The following is a 23,239-nucleotide window of genomic DNA, read 5'->3' as shown; positions in this document are numbered from 1 at the left end:
TTGCTCTAGCTTCTTCCTAGAATGTGCTCTCTTTAAAGTCCTTGTGCTATTTGCAGACTTTAATAACTAAGGTTGTAGGTATTAAGAAAAACAAGTGGTCACCTTTCTGGCAACGAACAGCAAATTTTCTTCTCACAGTCAAAATGGATTTTAATTTAGTAATCTGTAGAGAAGTGTTTGCCTTCTGTCCTAGGTAAACAGTCCTTTGTCACAGATTCTGCAATCAAAATACACTCTACAGTATAGTTCTCCCAAATATTTATATGTAAATGCCACTAAAACTTTCTAGTATACCTACATCTTAAGTGATTAAACTCTTGAGTTAGACATCATACTATGCCCGCATATTCCCTAGTACAATAAATATGGTAGAGAATGCTCCTAATTTAACCTATTGCAAAGCATTTGCATCAGATTAGAGAATTTAACCAGACCTGTTGCCTAAAGCCAGTCAACTGGGGTACAGGCCCAGAGATGCCAATTTGAGAAAACAGCCATGGCTTTTCCCCAAGATCAACTGAGCCATAATAAACTTCTCAATTCCCAATAGAAAGCCCCTTCAAATTTAAATTTCCCCTTGCCTTTGCAGATCCCTTCCCACTGGAGGCAAGTGATGAGAGGAAATCACCGAAAACGTGGCTGCTTCAAGGATCCTGAGCCAGATTTCACTCTCCTTGGTGTCGGGAATGACACGAATATTGCTGATGGTGCAATGACCTTTCAATAGGAAAAACTGATTTTTTTTTTCCTTCAGTGCCTTATGGAACACTCTGAGACTCACGACAATGCAAACCATCATTGAAATCTTTTTGCTTTGCTTGAAAAAATAATTAAATAAAAACCAACAAAAAATGGACATGCAAGATTTCAGTATGTGAAAAAAATCTTATTAAAAAAAGTCAATTCAAAAAAAGCCATTCTTTGATACCACTGCACAGTATACAAACACCATGTTCTTTAATACACACACACACACACACACACACACGCATACATACACACAAATTTAAAATTCCAATTCAGCAAAGAGGCCAATGTTAGCTAAAAGAATTAATTCTTCCTGATTAAAAAAAAAAAAATCTGTCTCCCAGTGTTTGGGAAGACAGACTGGCATTTCTTCTAGGATCTGCTGACCAGATGTTTTTGGTATTTCCTGTTGGTGGTGATGTTCTGTGCACCCTATTTCCTTTCCACGTTGCTGAAATGTGTGTATCTTTAGAATGTAAATGCAACACTTAAGTAAATTCAAACGCTTTGGAAAAGGGACTAAACGGTGACTTCTCTGTGTTCTTGAAATGGTTTTGTGAAAATGCTTTGATAACTTCCCACTCAGTGAAGGGATTAACAGAGATTTCGAAATTGACTTTTGTGTGTAGCAAGGGACGGGGCACTATCAGGATACCTCTTGGTGCTTTCCTAAAACGGATCTCGGGACTCACCAAGAAGCCTGGAATTTCAGCTCACAGATCTGTTTTTCTTGCTTCAGTGTGCATTTTAAGTCAATGGAGCTGAGTATCTAGCATTGAGATGAGGGAAATGCTGCCTATACTCCCAGACGTGTTTAGAATATCTTTCTCAGAAACAACACTGTGTTTAGCTCGGCTTTATCTGCTAAGTATGCCTTTCAAGTGTACACTCCGGAGACAGGACCGCATTGCAAGGCAGGACAGCAGGTTCAGACCGCAGTTCACAGTCTGACTTTATTCTTGCTAGGTCTGTCTTACCAGCTGTTGCCTGCTACTGCCTGTGGCTCTCCGTCAGACTGCATGTGTCCTTTTCTAGTTTGCAAAGACTAAAATGCATTCCCGATCCTTACTGCTAATCCAAGGCCCGCAGCATCACTCCAGGTCCTTGCTTAGAGCAGTCTCTACTGACTTTCTCAGAAGATCACTCCACTGCTCCATGGGCTATCAAGTAACTAATTGCATACCTGCCATTGGCATCATCAGAACAGTCAGAGGAAATAGTCTCCGCTCACTAATTACCTCCTATATAACGACGTATGCTTTCTGTAGTTCAGTAGTTTGCTCTCATCGGTAATGTGCATTGGGAAGTTTCCAGACTGCAAAAACTAGGAGCTCGCATTCATTTCCCAAGTGTGACCCTTAGATGCTTAGTTGACTCACTGCATATTTGCTCTTGTCTTCAGAAAAGAAAGGAAGAAGTCTCGTTCCAATGAACCGTTTTCAGAAAAGTGTAATATAAACTTTCATTCCAAAAATTGTGTCATAAGCAAATAACTCACCTGTCAAAATTTAAATGGCATTGAACAAAAAAGAAAGCTGTTGTGTTTTTGTTTTGTTTTGTTCTCATGAAACTGTGATTTTCAACTTATGAATGCTATAATGTCCCAACACGGGAAGCTAACGCTGTGTGAACACAAAGTTGTATAAAACAAACCAACCAACCTACACACAAACGTTTTCATAGGCACTGTATAAAGAGAAATGTATGTTTATTGACTCAAATCAGTTTTTCAGAGAGGAAACTTCACTGGGTTGAAGAGGCGGGTAAATTGGTTTGTTATTTTTTAAAAAAAACTTGCATGTTTAAAAAAACATTGATTGCTTCAAATTTCTGCTACTAACTTCAAGCTATGGGAGTTTGGCGGTAGTCACTTGAGGATTTTTTTTTCCAATTCTTTTCTTTTTGTTGTTAAAGCTGTACTTCAGTGAACAGAAAAATTGCCAAGCAAACTAATGGCTGTAAAAGCGTAAATTGCATGTGTGGGCATAAATTACGGAGCCTCATTGCCATGAGGTATTGTACAAAGTTTTAATACATTTTGTAAATAAAATTGTAAAGAAAGAATTCTGTGTCTGTACTTTGACTAGCTGTTTAAAATTTTACGTGGACGCAAATGCCAAGAAGTTGTTCACTGATTGACTTCCTCCCAGAAGCTTTGCCAATGATGCAACAGTCTCCTTACTGGGGATTTTCACAAAGGATTACACCTCTCCCCAGCCCAACTGCAACTGTATTCAGGCTCAGACCCCTCAACTTAAACAGAACCATAGCTCTAAGACCTTAGATTAGTTTAACTTTAAGGCATTCCATTACCATTCTTTGTCTCCTTCCCCCTTTGGGACTCTCTCCCCAGAGGGTTGCCCTGTCTGCAACCTTGGTCCCCAATTCTCCTATCTCCACACAAGACCTCCCAAGGAAGTGCCCAAATTCAGAACTGATGACCTTCAAAAACACTTCCAATTACTTTCCCATGCCATCACAAAGTATATGTCCTTGTACTCTTAGTTGCTTGGCTAAGTTTTGCACTGTTGCTTTAATGACTGATAATAACTTAATGCCTCATTGGAAAACCTTTATTCCACCAAAGGTCACTGATCTTTATTGCACTGAAGAAATAATGAATTTAGGACTATACTGATTTTAGAATATTCCTGAGAGAGAAATGAAAGGCTAATGATCTAGTCTGATTTGCAGATTCTGAACATGGAATTCAACTTTATCCAATAAATAAAGCAAGTGTTTCAATGTAAAATAATTTTATATTATTATCATCCTAGAGAACAAGGGATAATGATAGGAAAAAAGGAGAGGGGATAATTTGCAACTGAACCAGAAAAGAAGAAAAGTGCAGTTGATATGCTAGGGAGATAAAGGAAGAAAGATACCTGGGGTTAGGGAGTTACAAAGCAAGGAACACAAGACCTTGGTGAAGAAGAAAAATAGGAGTGAGAAAGAAACACTCTCAGAAAATTCTGAAGTATAGACTGGCCTGTAGGCTTCATCACAATTACTACCATTATCACTGTCCTCTGAAATGCTGAATAGCTGCTGAACCACTCACACTTCATAACTCTTCAACTACTATTTTTTATTATTAAGGCACCTGTGGCAATCCCACCAGAAGAGAAATGATTCTATAGGGAGCAGGTTCAGTGACTAGACTAGAGTGATAGTCCCCTTGGGAGCTGAAGAAATCAGTTCAAGTACCAAGAGATGTCCCTGGATCCTCCATAATAATAGATTTCTATTTTAATAGGAACTCTAATTCCTTATCCCAAAGGAGAAGCTAATCTCAGGCACTGTGGCAGATGATAGTGGAGCACTATTTTGGTTTAGGTGGGATTTGGGGATTTTTCTCCTTGAAGGAAGGGAGAAGCAAAAAAGAGTCCTTTTAGTGTTTCTCAAATTGGGCTGTAAATAGCTATATATTTTGCATACACTTAGGTCAGCCTTGCCAACCAAGTCTGCAAAAAGGCCTTGAACTTCAAATAGCACTCTCCTCCCATGCACAAAAGGAGAATGCCTCTTGGTCTCTGTGTCAGTATTCTTGCCCTGTTAAGACACATCTGATCACACTCAGTCAATAGAACAATCTTCAAACAGAAAGGGCAAATGTCTCTAAGAAAACTGGCAGGATCATGGGGAGAAATAGTGCTACAAATCATATTCCTGCTATTGGATGGGGAAAAGGATTGACTGTAACTTAGGGAGATGAACATAGAGGAGGAGAATGAACTGAGAAGTGAGAAGCAAAACCATTATTCCTCAGAATCCAGACTCAATCAAACAGAAGATGCATTAATATGCTATCTCACATGGGGTCAGAAACCAGTTGTAACACAAACGCCACCAAAACCTATTATGAGTGGGAGAATTACTCTCAAAACCTGAGCCAGCTTTGCAGCTACTCTGGACTGTATCCCTCCCCCTCTTGTCCCCACGCTGTTGGATTGGGCTTCCCGGGAACCAATTTATTATCAGATCACTTAGCAGACATGAAACTCAGCAACAATATATCTGCATTCAGTTATCAGAGCACACAAAACCTAGCATCCCATCAAGAAATCTCTCCTGAATCTGGGGGCCCTGGAAAAACTTACAGTTTCACCCCTATGTCTCTGGACTGAAGGAAGGGCACAGTCTTGCAAGAGAATGGCAGGTGGCACTGAGAATTAATGAAACCTGCCTCCAGAACTAAAAGTGCTATGAAGTGCTAAGAGACTTCCTGCACATCCAAGACTAGGAGTCATGGACAAGCCATTTACACTCAGTGAAGACACAGGGCACTTGGGCTTTCTCAAAAGGCTCCCTGATAGAACATTATTGTCCAGAAAGGGTGGAGGGAGGCTTTAGGGGCATATCAGTGTTCCAAACCTGCCACATCCTCAGCATCCTCAACACTGAGGGTTCACAAGCCCATTTGAATGGGCAAGATCCCCAAATTTTCTGACAGCCATTGTCATTGTAACCAAACATCACCTGGACTAGATGGTTGGGAGAAGGTATACACTCTCTTCCTCTCCTCACCAGATGAGGGAGGAACAATCTTGGCTCCTGTCCTCAAGGGGACTGCAGTCTTGGTGACAAGACAGATGATGACTAAAAAGAATCTGCATCCATTTATGTCCAATGCCTTGCTCAGAGGAAATACTATAAGAAGGCCAAGAGGAGGACATTCCCTTTGCCCCTTCATTTGGACTTGCTCTTCCTAATACAGTCAGGTGGAATCCAACCGAATTTCTCTTGGAGTTTCAAAAGCTGTGAGCCTTTGCAATTGAGGAGTCATACGAGGCCCCTTTAAGCCTCTAGCTGCTCAGAAACTCAGAATGACCATTTTCCTGCCAGCCTACCCGCCCTCTGAGCAGGAGGTATTTGCTTATTTGTTGATTCGCAATGCCCTAGCTGTGAAAGTGTAAAAGAACCTGTAATGACAGCCTAAGAAATAATCTTCTCCCCATGTCAGCAGCTTTGGAAAAATTACCCCTGCAGTGGTTTCATTGAGTTTCAATCCTATAGCAAAATGGTTGATTTACAATTTTCCTAATAAATATTCATTAAGCCTGAACAAGTCAATTAAAGTTTTGGTGGCAGCTCACAAGCAAGCAGATGGGAGAAACAACCTTTACAAATATTCCAGAGAACACTGCAGTCTTCCACCGTGAGAGTTCAGGAGTTTCTCTGAAAGATTGCAAATCCTCTCTGAACCTGGTGATGCCCTCTAGGGCCCACACTTCCCCCCACTTACAGTGTAGCTTCAGAAAAGCTTGTTGCACTCTCCATCTCCACTTTCTCATTTATTGTAGTAGGGCTTCTGCTGCCACCAATGTACAGGAACTTCTCTTGCCAAGGTCATCAATAAACTCTAATCTGTACTTTACAGCAAGGGATGGCAAACTTCAGCCCCATGGGCTAAATCCAGCCCACCATTTGTTTTTGTTAATAAAGTTTTATTGGAACACAGCCACACACATTCATTTATCTACTGTCTGCGGCTGCTTTCACTGAACAATGGCAGAGTTGACTAGTTGCAACAGTATTCCCCACAAAGTCTAAAATATTAATGTTTACTAGCTTGCTCTTTACAGAAAAATTTAACCCTACTTTATCCTTTTTGATAGTCATTATATTATTCAGCCTCTTTCCAGAATTTGGTGCTATTAACGTCTCTCATCTTGGAAATCTTTCGTCTTTTGACTTCTGTGAGAGCCCTCTTTCCTGGGCTCCCTCCTACTCTACTGCTGCTAATTTCTCTTCTGCTTCCTAGTCTCCTCTCTTATCTCTCTTTTTTTTTTTTTTTTTTGAGACAGAGTCCCACTCTGTTGCCCTGGCTAGAGTGAGTGCCGTGGCGTCAGCCTAGCTCACAGCAACCTCAAACTCCTGGGCTCAGGCAATCCTCCTGCCTCAGCCTCCCGAGTAGCTGGGACTACAGGCATGCGCCACCATGCCCGGCTAATTTTTTCTATATATTTTTAGTTGTCCAGATAATTTCTTTCTATTTTTTTAGTAGAGACAGGGTCTTGCTCTTGCTCAGGCTGGTCTCGAACTCCCAAGCTCAAACAATCCTCCCCCTTCGGCCTCCCAGAGTGCTAGGATCAAGGCCTGAGCCACCGTGCCCAGCCTCTCCTACCTCTTAATGTCAATGTTTTCTTGAGTTCCAACATGTCCCCTCCTTTCTTTCCACTCTGTTTACTCCTCCTGGGTGCTATCCCATGGTTTCCATTTCCACCTATATTGTGATGTCTCTTAAGTCTTTATTTCTATCTCAAACCTCTCTCCTGAGCTCCAAACCAGTATATTCAAACGTCTATGGGATTATCCTACATCAAACTCAACATTTCCAATGCAGAAATTATTGTGTCTGTTCTTATCCTCACCCCACTGCTAAATCAGAGCTTCCTCTAAGAGTCTCCATCTTGATTTAAAACCCCATTGATGGGGAGTAAAATAAAATATAAAATAAATCTAATGACCTTTAAAATTGGTGGATACGACAATCTGAGAAAAACAGGCTTGCACTCAAAAGCAGAACTCACAGAACAATGACAATGGAAAAACAAAGTCAGTTTAACATCAACTTGTACAGTTATAAGATGTAATGAAAAGTAAGCATATGGTTCTTTGTATCCTTTGGATCCCAGAATCATAATATGGTTTGCACACATGTGGAACAAAACCACCTAGGGTTGTCACCAAGGAAGGAATGTGCAAGCTCCAAGCAAGCTAGCCAAGGGCCCCAAAACATAACAATACAAGGAGGTGGCTCTGATAACTCTGAAGGAGATAGTAGATACAACCTAAGTGGAATCAACCCAGAAAGACCGAGAAGAGAACCAGCAGAAGAGTTGTGCATTCAGTTTATATATACCCAAACATGTATATTTCTGTAAGCATTCAGAGTACACTAAGCAGCTAATTCTTCAGATTTTTTTTTCCTTACCCTTTGCTATGTACTGAATCACTTCCCCTCCAAAGTTTATGTTGAGCTCTAACCCCCAACGTGACTGGATTTGGAGATAGGGCTTTTAGGAGGTAATTAAAGCTAAATGAGGTCATAAGAATGGGGAACTAATGTGATAGGATTAGTGACCTTATATGAAAAGGAAGAGACAGAGATCTCTCTCTCTTTGTGCTCCACACGCGTACACAGAGGAAAGGCCAAGAGAGCACACAGCAAGGAGGCAGCCATCTGCAAGCCAGGAAGAGAGCCCTAACCAGAACCTGACCATGCTGACACCCTGATCTCAGACTTCCAGCGTCCAGTACTGTGAGAAAATAAATTTCTGTTGTTTAAGCCATACAGACTGTTGGCTTAAACAGTATGTTTAAGCTTAAACAGTATGGCAGCCTGAGAAAACTAAGAAATCCTTGCCATTGCCACAAAGAGTTATGCCATATAGAGAAGAAAATAGGACAGGAGGTCAATCACCATCATAACCCCAGTCACCCAATTCAGAAACCTAGAAATCAACCTTGCCTGCTTCCTCCCTTATCCTTATCTGCAATCAAGTCCTGATGATTCAACCCCCTTGATATCTCTAAAATCCATCTATTTCTGTGAATCCCTACCTTAGTTTGAACCTTTCTATATGGCCTAATACAAGAGCTTCTTAGGTATTCTTTTGTTTCCAGTTTTTGTCCCTTCAATTCATCCTGCATACTGCAGCCAGAATGACTTTTCTGATGTCATCACTCCTCAGTATCAGTGGGTCCCTAGTGATCTTTGGCATAAGAGTTAAGCTCTTTATTTTACCATAAAAGTCCTTTATAATCTGCTTCCTGCCTATTTCTTCAGCCTTGTAGTTAACTACTCTGTCTCCCTTCTCCACTCCTTCACACATATCCACTAAGACTCAGTCATATTCAACTATTTAAAATTCCTGCCTTTACCATATCTGTTCATGTTTCCATGCTTTTGCACATGCTTCTATGTCCACGTGGAATTCCCATTCCCCTACTTTTATGCCTAATTCATATTCTGCCTTCAAGACTAAATTGGCATCATTTCCTCCGGGGACCCTTCCCCAACTGTCCTCTCCCACAAAGATTGAGTTAGGGACTCTTCCTTTTTGCTCCCATCACAGTAATGCTTACCTCTTTCATAGTACTGTAATGGTGTATTGTCTTCTCTGCTAGGTCATGCACTGGGACCGTGGGCAGAGTCTCTCTTCAGCATTTCCATAACTGGAACAGAGTTGTAAACGTTTGATGAAAAAATGTGGGAGTGGGAAAAAAACAGGCATAACTTAGGAGGTATTGTTGAAGACAGAGAAGTGGTGCCACCCTATGCTGTTCAAAATAAAAATGAGAAACCTCACAAACTTTCTGTCCAAAGAGGTCCATGCTCCCCATAATCAATCAGCAAAGACAATTTTCCATAATCTACCATCTTTTCAATGTCTCTCTTCTCCCCAAAGAATCCCTACCTTACCTCCCACCAGCCAGGCAGCCTAGCCCCCAGCTTCCCTTGCATGTGGAGTATATCTTGCACTAGTCACCATCACAACCTCTCTATGTGACCTCCATGGCTGATGCCCCAAGCTCACCACTGTAGCTAGGTCCTGAACTGATGCACAGGACACTCAGATGCACAAGTCGAATCTCGTTTGTGAGACACATACAGTGTATAGCGGGTGGAAAAAGTAAATTTTAATCCAAAAAAATTTAGCTCACACATAGTGGTATTGGGCTCAGACCATGCTCTACATAGTTATACACTCCTCATATCCCCCTTCAAGAAAGGAATTAAGCAGCTGCAAGGAGTATTATTAGCTGACAACCTCCAGCTGAAGCATCTCCTGAATCTGCCTCAGCATTTGAACCCAAGTCACACTTTTCTTGGGGCATCCAGCAACCAATGACTGAGCAAAGTGGTGATAATCAGGGTCACACTCTCTGGGGGTGACCCCCAGCCAATAACCAAGCAAAGCAGTGGGATAAGAGCCTAGCCATTTCCACCCACCCTGAGACTCCTCTAATGAGCAACCTTTGCTCTGGAGAGCCCCCTTGGGCTGGCAAAGACTTTGTAAGGTCTGCAACACCTCTGATGGCTCCCCCTGCCATCAGAGATACCAATCTTGCTTTGTCTCTATTCCTTCACAGGTGTTAGTCCCTAACAAACTTTTTGTGCTCCTAACTCATTCTCCACATCCGCTTCTCTGAGAAGCCAACCTGTAACATTTGGTGCCAGAAACAGTCCAAGAACTCAAGCTGTAAGATGGGTTTGAGGTGTGGACTCATCAGCAGCTGACTGGTAATGAGGACCCCATTCCTGGTAGAAGGTTATGCACAGGAGGTTATGTGCCAGGAGAGCCCCTGGCACAAGGCGGCAGCCCAATTTCTAAAGCTTTCACCTGTGGCATTTCAGACAAATGTACCAGTGGGGAGGAGGCATTAGCTGGTAGAATGAGTCAAGCATTTCAAATAGGAGAATTGTTTAGGAGAATTATAAATATGAAGAAATGGAATTTTATACTTTTATTAAGTTACATTTATGCCCTACAAGCACATAAAAAACAAGCTTAAGGCAAACAACAATTAAAAACTAAAAGTGGCTGGGCACAATGTCTCACGCCTGTAATCTCAGCACTTTGGGAGGCCAAGGCGGGAATATCATTTGAGGTCCAGAGTTTGAGACCAGCCTGGACAACATAGTGAGACCTACCCCCTAGTCACTACAAAAAAAAAAAAATTTAAATAAGCTGGGCATGGTGGTGCTGTGCACCTGTAGTCTCAGCTACTTGAGAGGCTGAGGCAGGAGGATCACTTGAGCCCAGGAGTTTGAGGCTACAGTGAGTTACACTCACACCACTGCACTCCAGCTGGGTGACAGAGTAAGACCCTGTTTTGAAAATAAATAAATAAATAAATAAAATTATTTAAAAACTTAAATGTAAGAACACAAAACTCTCTTTAGTAGCTTAAAAGAAGCCCTAATTTAACATAATGGGTAAGCATCAAAAGTTGAAAAGAGCAAACCCAGGATGTGACTATTATTGTGGCTGAACTTCAAGGATAGTTGAATGCTCAACTTAGGTATGTTGTGCCAAAGTTGGCGTCCTAGTTGAGAAAATTTGGGACCCTGACACATGGAACGAGGACATCTAAGTGGATGCTCCTGAATATTTTGACTCCTCAGTCTTCCCTAAAACTTCTGAGCCTAAAGAAGTGGCCCACTCTTCCCCAGTAAGAGCTAGTATTTCCTCTGTATGAGAAGACAATATGGAGGTCTTTCCTCCACAAAGCAATAGGCCTGTAAGCAGCAAATGCCTTCCAAAAACAAGCTGGACTTGATAGGGGAGGAAAGGGACTATACCTCAAAGGAACTGGAAGACATAGCCAGCATGTGCTGGAAGGAGTCAAAATTGCCATGCCAGCCTTCTTTTGGTTTCTGTTTGCTTGAAATATTGTTTTCTACCCCTTCACCTTGAGTCTGAATGCATCCTTGCAGGTTAGTTGTGTTTACTGAAGACAGAAGATACTTGGCTTGTGTGTATTTATCCATTTGGCCAGCCTATGTCTCTTTAGTGGGCAATTCAAGCCATTCACATTTATTGAGAGAATTGATAGGTGGGGCAGATTTCTGTTCATCCTGTTGGGTTGAACTTTGTTGCTTTGTTTTCTCTCTTGAGCCATTGTGGGATCTGGCCTTTGATCTTTAGCTTTTGAGTGATTTTACATTTGTGAGTGTTTATTGTGCTGATCCGTGTATAACACTGTTTTGAGTACTTCTTGGAGGGCTGGTCTTGTCTTGGTGAATTCCCTCAGTCTTTGCTTATCTGAGAATGTCTTTATTTCTCCTTCATATACAAAACTGAGTTTTGCAGGGTACAAGATTCTAGGCTGGGAATTATTCTGTTTCAGAAGAGTGAGAATGGGGCCCCAGTCCCTTCTTGCTTGTAAGGTTTCAGTTGAGAAGTTTGGTGTTATTCGGATGGGCTCTCCTTTGTATGTTTCTTATTTCTTTTGCCTTACAGCTCGTAGAAGGGCCTCTTTAGTGGATATTGTGGTCAGTCTGATGACTGCATGTCATGATGTCTTCATGTTTGCAATGAAGCTCCCAGGAGTCCTTTGAGGTTCTTGTATCTGTATATGTAGATTTTTAGCAAGGCCTGGGAAATTTTCCTCTATTATATCTTCAAACAGCTTATCTAACCCTTGTGTATTTTCTTCTTCACCCTCAGGGATGCCCATAACTCTCATGTTAGGCTTCTTCACATAATCCCACATTTCTTGTAGGCTTTGCTCTTTTCTCTTATTTCTCTGCTTTATCTCTGTGACTGACTTATTTAATTGGAAAGTGTTATCTTCAATCCCTGAGATTCTTTCTTCTGTTTGATCTACCCTGTTCTTGAGGCTTTCCCCTGTGTTTTGTAGTTCCTTGAATAAATTCTTCATTTCCAGAAGTTCAGTTTGATTTTTCTTTAATATTTCAATTTATTTAGTGAATTTTTCTTCCAAGTCCTGGATTTTTTTTGTGTGTGTATGGTTTCTTTGTGTTGGTTATCCATTTTTTCTTGCATATTATTGAGTTTTCTTACAATCCATGCTCTAAATTCTTCTGTCATTTTAGTGTTCTGAATTTAGTTAATGTCCATTGCTAGAGAGCTGGTGTTCCTCTTTGGTGGTGTGCTTTCCATTTGATTCTTCATACTTCCAGAGTTCTTTCGCTGAGTCCTTCCCATCTGGATCAGCCGTTGCTTCCCACCTTTCAATTTTCATTTGGAAAGTAACATGCCCTGTTTAGGCTCTGTTCCAGTAGATGCTGTTTAGGAGCAAAGCAGATCACAGCTGCTCTCCCCTAGTCCTTACCAAAAGTACCATCTACTTGGGGACCATATACCTGGGTAAATTTACTTTATCTTTATTGTACATAATGTACATTTACCATACACTAGGAAAAAAGGCATATCCAGATATCTCAAGCACTATTGGACCCACGGTCTGAGTTGACATTGATACTTGCCAGCATGAAGCATCATCATGTCCCCCTGTTAGAGTGAAATAATATGGGTGTCAGGTAATAAATGGAGTCCCGGCCAAAGCCTCAGTTACAGTGGATTCACTGGGTATCCTGACTTACTTGATGGTCATTTTCCTGGTCCTTGGATGCATAATTGGAATGGACATACAAGGCAGTTGGAATAATCCTCATGTTGGGTCTTTCGCCATAGTGGAGAAAATCAAATGGAATTTTCTGAAGCTGCTTCTCCTCCCCCTGCAAGAGACTAACCAAGATAGTAAATCAAAAATAGTATCACATCCCAAGGAGGATGGTAGAAATTACTGCCACTTCTAAAGATTTAAACAACACGAGGGGGGAGATCCCCGTAATATCCTGTTTAATTACCAAATCTGGCCCCTGAAGAAACTAGATGGATCCTGGAAAATGGCTGTAGACTATGAGTCCTAAACTGGAATAGAAGGGCAGATGGCTCTTTATTCTATAACGTTTGCCCAACAAAGGGATATTTCTATATCCCTGACCACATTTCTCCTCTATCTTCACCTCCCTCTACTCTTCCTCCTGCTGTCCAGAGGAATCAGAGAAGCAAGCTTTATTATCGCTCTACCTCTTCTTATCTGGCCAAAAGGGACTTTAGGTTAAAGTCCATGATCAGCTCAGCCCAGGTCGTCTTTATAACATAAAGAAGATATAGGTATTTAGAAAATTCCTTTCCCTCTTAAGAAAGTCTGGCTTTCAGACCTATTTTCTTGCTTTGAACTTGAAAATCCTATTGTAGAAACCAGAAATGGAATACTATTAATATTTTTTTTGTTTTTGAATTTTTGCTATACAAGTGCTAATTCTACCCTCCTCTCACCACCCCTGGGCAGACAGATGCCTTGAGACAACTAGAAAGAAGGTTGTGCATCTGAAAAACTAAGAGGAAAGCACATTAATATATCTTACAGGAAAAAAAGATTACGTCCATTACAGAACTTACCTTCATCTAAACTTGCCAAGTCTCAGAGCACTGCTTCTCTTAACATCTTATAGGAAAGAGATTTGACAATATGATAAATCAATCACGCCTTGATGTGAGAGACAATTTACACTGTTCATCATCACAACAAGCCTACAATGTAGGTACTCTTACAAATAAGGAAAGTGAGGCATAGAGATGTTAAGGTTAAGAAACTTGCTAATCACAACTTGCATGTGTGAGTATATTTGAATTGGGTCATCCTGCAGAGGCAATAGTATAAACCAAAAGGACGAATGTCTAATAGTAAAATTTCAAGCCTGCTGATTCGCTAATTTCCAGAGGCAACAGAACCAACAACATCCCATCCAACCTTTTTTGAACATTCTTAATTATGGGAATTTTCATTCTAGGATCTTCCAAGGCCTTGATTGGAAGCCTTGGCCTTGATGAAATGCAAGGATCCTCTGAAATGGATCAAGCAGTGAGTGTCACACCATGGGCCATCCCTTGCTCATAATTCCTGGCCCATACCAGACTCTCATTAGGGATCATGCCCTAATGCTGATCATTTCATTGTGGAAACAAAAAGCCCTAAAACCATCTGAGAGAAACAGTTTGCAAGTCTTAATGTGGCTTTCCTCTCTTCTATTTTCTCTGGTGGGATTTATTTACAAGCATAAATATGAAAAATACATATCACATATGATGATTCACTATTGTTAAAATTAAATAAGAGGAAATAGTTGGCATAGGCATTCATTTTCTTATTCGGAAGAGACATCCCATTCTACTGATTGCAATATAAATAAGTTTGGAATAATGATTGTGATATTCCATTAAACTAATGGATTCAATCTCATAAGTCATTTTTATGGATAAAATTTAACATACTGTATTAATTCCAAACAGAATATATTTGCAGTTTGTTCCAGGAAAACAGATTATTGCATATAATGTCAACAGTCATTACTTCCTGGTCTTATTTACCTGATCCCAATTTCCTAGCTAATACCGCCGTGTGTGTAATGAATAATGCACTGTGTGAGATATACACTGTGCAAAAACACATTATATGTACTACTGTCAATGGTAAAGAAGTCGAAGTCTATAAAATAATTTTAAAGAGATTTATTCTGAGCCAAATTTGAGGACCATGACCCTGATAATCCAAATATTTTTAAAATGCAAAAATTTTATTCTTTGATAGAGGAGACTCAGTTTCTTAAAGAACTATAAAACCTAATACAGACAGACTGAAGTACAAGTTAATGAGGAGGCAAGGCAGGCTGAATCTTTCTCTCCTTCCCCCCTCCTCCCCGCTTTTTGCAATTTATTCAGAAGGTGAACAAAAGTGTTATTCCTACAGTCTTTTGTTATTCCTATTAATATCATGTGAATATCTAGTTCAAAAGAGAAAAATAAATTTTTCATTGTATTAATGTATTAATGATAAAGTTAATTTTAATAAAATCTTATAAACAAATCCATCTAATTTTAACCAATTTGACTGTAAGTTAAGATTTTTATAAACCTTTTATAACCTTTAACTTTTATATCCATTCAATTTAATTATCATTTACTTAATTTAAAGCAGTTTCAAAATCAATAAATTAGATAAAATTGTTTCCCTTCTATCTACCAGTTTTAATTACATATACTAATCATAATGTCAACTCTTAGGAAAAACTTAGGAAGTTAAAATAACTTTGAACTGTTATCAGTCACCAATTTTATTAGCATTCATAAACATAAAAATAAGATATCAAGGTATAAGCTTAAACCTATATTTAAGAACTAATGTTCTAGTACTTTACCTTATAAGTGACTCAGACATTTTATGATTATCTTCTTTAACTTAACATAATGACTTTAAGATTGTAAATTATGTAAATTTCATTTGTATTTATTTCATTTATGTTTACCTAATTTATCTAGTTTATTTATTTATCTTAGCAGTTCACTTAGATTCCAGTTATCAGTTTAAGTTATTTTTCTGTTAACCATTTTTATACCCTGTAAATTAGATATATTACACAGAACAGGAATCAAAATAGTTTTAATTATTGTTTTTCTTTTAAACTCATATATCTTACCAATAAAAACAAATATTTTAATAAGACTTGCTATTTTAAACAAATATAACATCACTTCTAAATTTTATAAACATAGTAGACATTTTAGAATATCCTAATTAAAGGTATTGGTTAACTAGATCCTTCTAAAACACCACATCCCAAAATAAAAACTATTGACATTGTAGGCATCAAAGTGTCCCTGGCCCCCAAAGTTTGGGAGCAAAGGCCACTGTTCCCATAAAGACTTGCTGAAAATTTACTGACATGAAGATTAATAGGAGAAAGAATTAAAACTCATGCATGGATGCCTTCAGAATGAACACTCAAAGATGCGGGGGAAATTGTCCATTTTTATGTTTAAAGTATGGACATCCATGTAGAAATATGATTGCACAAAAAGGGTGTAAGCTAATTCTAACAGGCTGAGTGGCACAACCCAGCAAGGCTTTTATATTTAGATTCTGTTTGGCCTCTGAGTGTGCATTCCTTCCTTCTGAGTTCAGGGCAAAGCCCTTTCTGGAATGAGGTTTTACAGTAAAACAAAGTAGGCCAGATAATTACTTTATGGCCAGTTTTTACATAGAATAATTTGAGGTTTTATGGCTAGCTTTCAGAAAAAGGGGTTCTGGCCTTTATGACCTGCCTTTAGGGAAGAGGGATTCGGGTTTTTATGGCTAGCTTCAGGAAAGAATTGGTACAAGAGGCAGTCAGACAAGGCAAGGTCAGAAAATTTTTGCTTCTGAAGCCTTCATTTTAGGATAGTTTTCTGAATCCCATCAAAATAAGATCACCTGACTATAGACTGGAAAAAACCTTCAGCACCAATCCTTAGCACTTCAAACAATGATACAAAATGGTAACATGCTTTTTACATGAGGATCAAGATTAAGCTGTTTTAAAACCAATCTAAATAGTCTCAAAACATTTTTTCAACTTGGGTGTAAACTTGAATACATGCACTATTTCTAAATAGTAAGACTGTTTGAAGATTCTCTTTGGATTTTAACAATCATTCACTTTTTATCTTAAAATAAATTACTATACAAAAGTTAACAATTTAGGAGTTTTTTCCTAGGCAAAAACTTCGTTAAAGCAACATAATGTACACAGAACCGGCTAGCTTGTAAAGAGTAAGACAAAAAGTGTTCGAGACCAAGGGAAACTAAAGCTTCCAATTTAAGCTCCTATAACTATAACTTCTAGGACAGCTTTGCATCCCTAACAGCGCTGTTAATATCAGATGATAGTATGGGTTAGAAACACATTGTGTACCTTTCTGCAGATATTGAAATCGGTGGAAAAAAACTATATCTGCAGCTAGGATTAAAAGATCAAAACCAAAATATTTTCATAAACCTTTGACCATATTTTTCTGTTTTTGTGCTCTATTTGGTGTTTTATTTATGCTAATGTGCTGACACTTAGGCACGTCTACATTTTTACCTCAAGGAAAAGAACAGCCCTCTTAGCAGTGAGGCTTAGGAACAAGAACTTTCAGTTTTTGGAGGGTGACTAGCTAGTTCAAAATTATCCAAACTTTTGACCTTACTTCTTCCTTTAAAAGTTTTTAAATCAGTTCCTTTTTTTTTTTAATTCCTGCCTTCCCTCATTCCTTGTTCTGCCTCCCTCCTCACCATCTCCCACACCAGGTGTAATGCTGAAGCTTGCCTTCAGGGGTTTTTGAGAGCTCATTGTACACATCTCTTCCTAACTTCATTTCAGTGATGTTTAATTGGTAGCTTAAAATTGGCCATGATGGAAGTATTTACACTACAGAAATTGGCAAATGCTACAAATCAGCGTCCTGTATCTCCCAGTGATGATTGCTAAGCATTTACCAGCATACCATGGGCCATTACACCATACACACACACACATACAAAAAAAAATACATTTAAATCATGTCAAATTGCTTCAAAGAGCACTGGGCATTAAAAATGTTGTCCAGTCACACAAAACAAAATCAACCATAGAAAACTTAGTAGGAGCAAGCTTCAAAGGCAGTCCTTTCAGATTCACAACAGACTGCCATTGACTGTGTGAACTAAAATAAAATATTAAGGCTCCTCTCCCAACAGCTGACTGAATGGACACTCTCCTGGCCAAGGGGATATCTTAAAACTAAATTGCCTACCAAGAGGAGGGAGATCAGACCTGCCTCATCATGCCCCGCTTCCTTCTTGGAGACATCCTTTGTAACTCATTGACAGGCCTAAGGCTATGCAAGACAAACCTGCAGGTCCTCAATTTATACAACAAATGTATGTCCAGTGGCTTGTCTCTGATTAACAGACCTCCTTATCTTAAAACATTCCAGTCCTTTAGGAAAAACCTCATGTCTTCAACCAATTATAAATCAAAGAATCTTTAAACCCACCTATAACCTGTAAGCCCCCCCTTCAAGATGGTCCACTTTTTTGGGCCAAACCAATGTATGCTTTCCATGTATTGATTTATGACTTTTCCTGTAATTCCTGTCTCTCCAAAATGTATAAAACCAAACTGTAACCTAGCCACAGTGAGTCCACTTATTCAAGGCTTCTTGGGTGTGGCTCTGGGTTATGGTCCTCAAATTTGGCTCAGAATATACTTCTTTAAATTATTTTACAGAGTTTAACTTCTTTTATGTAGGCAATTGTGATTTGGTTTTCCAACAATTGCCATTTTGTCAATTGGTCCCACAAAATTTAAATGTTTTTTTTTTTTTTTTTTTTTTTGAGACAGAGTCTCACTCTGTTGCCCAGGCTAGAGTGAGTGCCGTGGCGTCAGCCTAGCTCACAGCAACCTCAAACTCCTGGGCTCAAGCGATCCTCCTGTCTCAGCCTCCCGAGTAGCTGGGACTACAGGCATGCACCACCATGCCCGGCTAATTTTTTTTCTATATATATTTTTAGCTGTCCATATAATTTCTTTCTATTTTTTTTAGAGGTGGGGTCTCGCTCTTGCTCAGGCTGGTCTCGAACTCCTGAGCTCAAACGATCCGCCCACCTCGGCCTCCCAGAGTGCTAGGATTACAGGCGTGAGCCACCGCGCCCGGCCTAAATGTTTTTAATTGAAGTAAACTGTCGGTAACTTCACATGAAAGTTTTGCAATAGCCTTAGAGACATAAGAGCATATTACAGAAATAGCTGAAAATTCCCTGTGTGAAACAGGATTTTAGTAATTCAAGTGTGTGTTACAATCTCTATCTGTTTTATAAGGGTTGCATATAATGCTTTGTCTCCAAACCAGACAGTAAGTTCATCGGGGTCAAGAAAAGTATCTTCTTCTTCCTATAAATTCTTCACAGTGCCCAGCACAGTGTTAGATTTCAAGCAGATGCCAGGTAACAACTTCACTGTTTCGTCCCTCATTTCCTTTTCCATCACATCCCGCTAATCAATTACCCTATACTTTCTCAGAGCTACTCCCTATCATTGCCCTAACCCACTCAGTCACACAAAACAAACCCTACCACAAAAATTAAGATGAGTATTATTCAGTATTCCGTATTTCAGGAACAGAACACATTAATTTGAAAAATATTTGAGCACTAACATGAAGAGCATTGTTCTAAATACTGTAGGTACATACGAAGATGATTTAGACACAAACCTTGTCTTGAAGGAGATTCCGGGCAAACAGAGTAGATTAGATACTGTCTTGGTCCATTTTCTGTTGCTTATAACAGAATACCTGAAACTGGGTAATTCATAAAGAAAACGAATTTATTTCTTACAGTTATGGAGGCTGAGAAGTCCAAGGTCAAGGAGCCACAACTAGTGAGGGCCTTCTTGATTATAGAGACTCTCTGCAGAGTCCAAAGGTGACGCAGGGCTTCACATGGTGAGGAGGCTGAATGTGCTAGCTCAGTTCTCTCTTCCTCTTCTTATAAAGCCACCAGTCCCACTGCTATGATAACTCATTAATTTATTAACCCATTAATCCATGAATCTATGAATGGCTTAATCCACTCATGAGGGCAGAGCCCTCATAGCCCAATCACCTCTTAAAGGCCCCACCTTTCAATACTGCCACATTGAGGATTGAATTTCAACATGACTTTTGGAGGTGACAAATATTCAAACCATGCATATACATGTATAAGAAACTCTGGTACAAGTAGGAAAATGATCCAGATAAAATGCTATGGCAGGCTGGTCCGAGTGCAGTGGTGTTTACAACTAATTGATCATGATCAGTTAAAAATTCCTTTGTTCCTTCTCCACCCCCACTGTTTTACTTGACTAGCCCAAAAAAATAAAAATTAAAAAATGCTATGGGATTTTAAGGAGGGAGAGACTATTTCCCATTAGGATAGTTTGGGGCATACCAAGTTGGAAACAGAAGTGCAGGAGCAAATAACCAAGGCAGGAAAGCATAATAGCATACACCAGGAACAGCAGCTTCTCTGGCGTGTAGGATGTGAGAAGAAGAATAGTTTCAAATGAAGTTGGAAAGTGGAGGTCAGATTATAAAGAATTATCAATATTTTGTTAAGGAGTTTGAGCTTCACCTTGGTCTTTGTATTACTCAAAGTGTGCCAGATTGTGCTGCAGCAAAATCCTCAAAATCAGTGACTGAAAACAAGATTTATTTCTTACTCATGTTTCATGTACATTGTGAGTAGTCCTGGGAGACCCTCCCTCTTGAACCCAGGCCAACAGAGCAGCCACCACCTGGAGCTAGAGGGACAGAGAATGGAGCAAAGTGTACACTGATTCTTAAAGCTTCTGCCCCAAGACACCACACATCACTTCTGCCCACATTTCATTGGCTATAGCAAGTCACATGGCCACACCTAAATTCAAGGGGGTGGGGAAGTGTGATCCTATCGTGTGCCTAGAAGAGTGGAGAGCCAGATATATTTAATAGAAAGCACTAATGAACTACCAGCACTAATGACTATCAGCAGGGGGTGGATATGCTCATATATAGATTTCAGAAAGATAATTTAGCAGCATATATTGGATGGATTATGGGGAAGCTAACTTGGAGGCAGGAAATCTAGTCAAGAGGCTAATGCACTATTCCAGGGGAGAGATGGTGGTGGTCTCATCTAGAACAAGGTAGGAGAATTAGAGAAAAGGGAACAGATGCATGAGACATTTAATGAAATATTAAGGAGAATCAACAGAACTAAGCCACGGGGTTGTGAAAGTAGGACCCCTTGGGTAAATAGGGGTAAATAGGACTGCTGCTGTTAGACATGTCTGGTGGGCAGAGATTGTGGTGGTGGCCCAGGATGTTGGGGTATGACTGATGATGGAGTGGGACTAATGGACAGACCTAGTAAGCAAGGCTGGCAAGTGTAGCTGGTGGTTGTTGATTATTGGTGATGAAGCTATGGATGGTGGATGGTGGGTGTGGGTGGTGAAACTCAAGATAATTTAAGTGTAGCATACAAAGTGGGGAATAGTAGGAATTTGGATGGATGGAAAGGTAGCCAAGAGCAAAATAAAAAAGACCTTGTCCACCATGGCACAAGGTTTGGATTTTATGATAAAGATAATAGGAACCACTTAATCATTTTAAACGTATCTGCCTGATGATGCTTCAAGTACATGAGCAGGTATAAAGTGAGAAAATCATGTGGTAGAGTAAGGCCAAGGGTAGCTGATCAACCAGTATATGTATGAATTGAACAAAGTTAAAGAGCAGAGGGATGGGCTATGTAATTCAGACTGCATTGTTATAGTTCATATGTACCTGACATTTGACAATTGTCTAGGCAAAGGTGAATTGGAATGCTTCCTGGTTTCTCGTATCAGATGTTAGTTTTCCATTTTTTATTTTATTCTCATTTTTCCAATTCATTTCCTGCCACTCAGTGGCATTATTCCACTGTTGAGCATGCCCACAGGAACACCAAGTTTATAGAAAGCTCTACTAGCAGAAAATGCCTTCTTGGATTGACCTCAAAATCTGGCCCTAGTGGAAAAAGTGTCTGAGTTCAGAGAAATGGGGGACCATTTGTTGAATGTTGCAAGTCTAAGAAGTTAGCACAAGTTTGGCAGAATGGGCTGAAACACTGCAGAGTGAAAGTCTCAGACCTGAAGCTGCCTTTATGAAGAAATTTAAATGCTACCATCGTCTCCAAGATTTATGTTAATGCAAGCTTCATCACACTTTAAAGTTCAGAAATTTGAACAACAAAATGCAAAGAAACCATAGAAATGAAAGAAAAATTAATCACAGCAATATAATAGAGTTCATATTTAATAGTGCTCAACAATCAAGTTGTAGACAAGTGTCAGCCACGTTTTGTAGCCATTGAAGCAAAATGAAACAGGTGAGAAGCTGCATTAACATTTTTAGAGCACTTTATATTTTAAAAGTTTTTTTTTTTTTTTTTTTTTTTGAGACAGAGTCTCACTTTGTTGCCCAGGCTAGAGTGAGTGCCATGGCGTCAGCCTAGCTCACAGCAACCTCAAACTCCTGGGCTCAAGCGATCCTCCTGCCTCAGCCTCCTGAGTAGCTGGGACTACAGGCATGCGCCACTATGCCCGGCTAATTTTTCTATATATATATATTTTTAGTTGTCCATATAATTTCTTTCTATTTTTAGTAGAGACGGGGTCTCGCTCTTGCTCAGGCTGGTCTCGAACTCCTGACCTTGAGCGATCCACCCGCCTCAGCCTCCCAGAGTGCTAGGATTACAGGCGTGAGCCACCGCGCCCGGCCTTTAAAAGTTTTAAAATCTACTTCTGGCAGCTAAATATTTGGAAATAAATCAGAAAATATTCTATGTGGAGCTCTTAATGTAGTCTAAGAGAGGACGAGGAGAGCAAAGAAAGAGAAAAACATTCTAGTTACTAAAGAACTATTTAACATAGGCAAGGTAGATACATTTAAAGTGACTATTATATATGTGTATTTATATCCACAAATACACAGCACTACCACTTTGTGAGTGCTTGCCATGTGCCAAGCACCATATTATGTCATTAATCCTTTCAACTTCCTTTGAAGTAGGTACTTACATCACATACTGTCTGTGGGTACTTAGGTCTACACCTGACCTTCTACCTATAATCTTCCTTGTACTTCTGGGGATGGGGGCTAGAAAATCTGCATTTCTAAGACTCTCTTGCCAGCTAGGTTTTGGCTAGCTTTTGCCCAGGGAAGGCTCTCCCGTGAGGTAATGAAGTAGGAGAGAAGGCAGAAGCCATTTGACACTTAGCTTTGGCAGTGGCATCACCAGGTGCCTGCGGGTGATTATGGGCTCCAGCAGCATCAGTGGAGTTCTAGGAGCCCCAGCAGCACTGTCAGCAGCAAGTGAATGCTCACAGACTCTAGGCATATCCACTTTCCCCATTTTTGCTTCTTCAGCCTCAGAGAGCTGTTGTTTCCTGTAGTTACTGACATCCAGGGAATGCCACCTTCTGCCCATTGCACCTCCTGCCCTTCCAACAATTTTGTAATCAATTTCTTGTATTAAATCCCCCTGTTTGAAACATGTAAAGGGATTTCTGGGTTTTCCCATGGATACTACATTATATCATTTAATC

General features: G+C 39.9%; 1 protein-coding gene across 2 annotated transcripts in view; it reads left to right on the top strand.

The window, feature by feature from the left end:
• GRIA3 (glutamate ionotropic receptor AMPA type subunit 3) overlaps positions 1-2,811 on the top strand; it is a 289,966-nt gene extending 287,155 nt beyond the window's left edge. For both annotated transcript variants that reach the window (XM_069464373.1, XM_069464374.1), the window contains exon 16: positions 590-2,811. The gene's annotated coding sequence lies outside the window, so the exon portion shown is untranslated. The remainder of the gene's footprint in view (positions 1-589) is intronic.
• The last annotated feature ends 20,428 nt before the right edge of the window (positions 2,812-23,239 follow it).

Source organism: Eulemur rufifrons, chromosome 30 (assembly GCF_041146395.1).
Source record: "Eulemur rufifrons isolate Redbay chromosome 30, OSU_ERuf_1, whole genome shotgun sequence".
NCBI lineage: Eukaryota > Metazoa > Chordata > Mammalia > Primates > Lemuridae > Eulemur > Eulemur rufifrons.
This window is presented reverse-complemented; position numbering and strand designations above follow the sequence as displayed.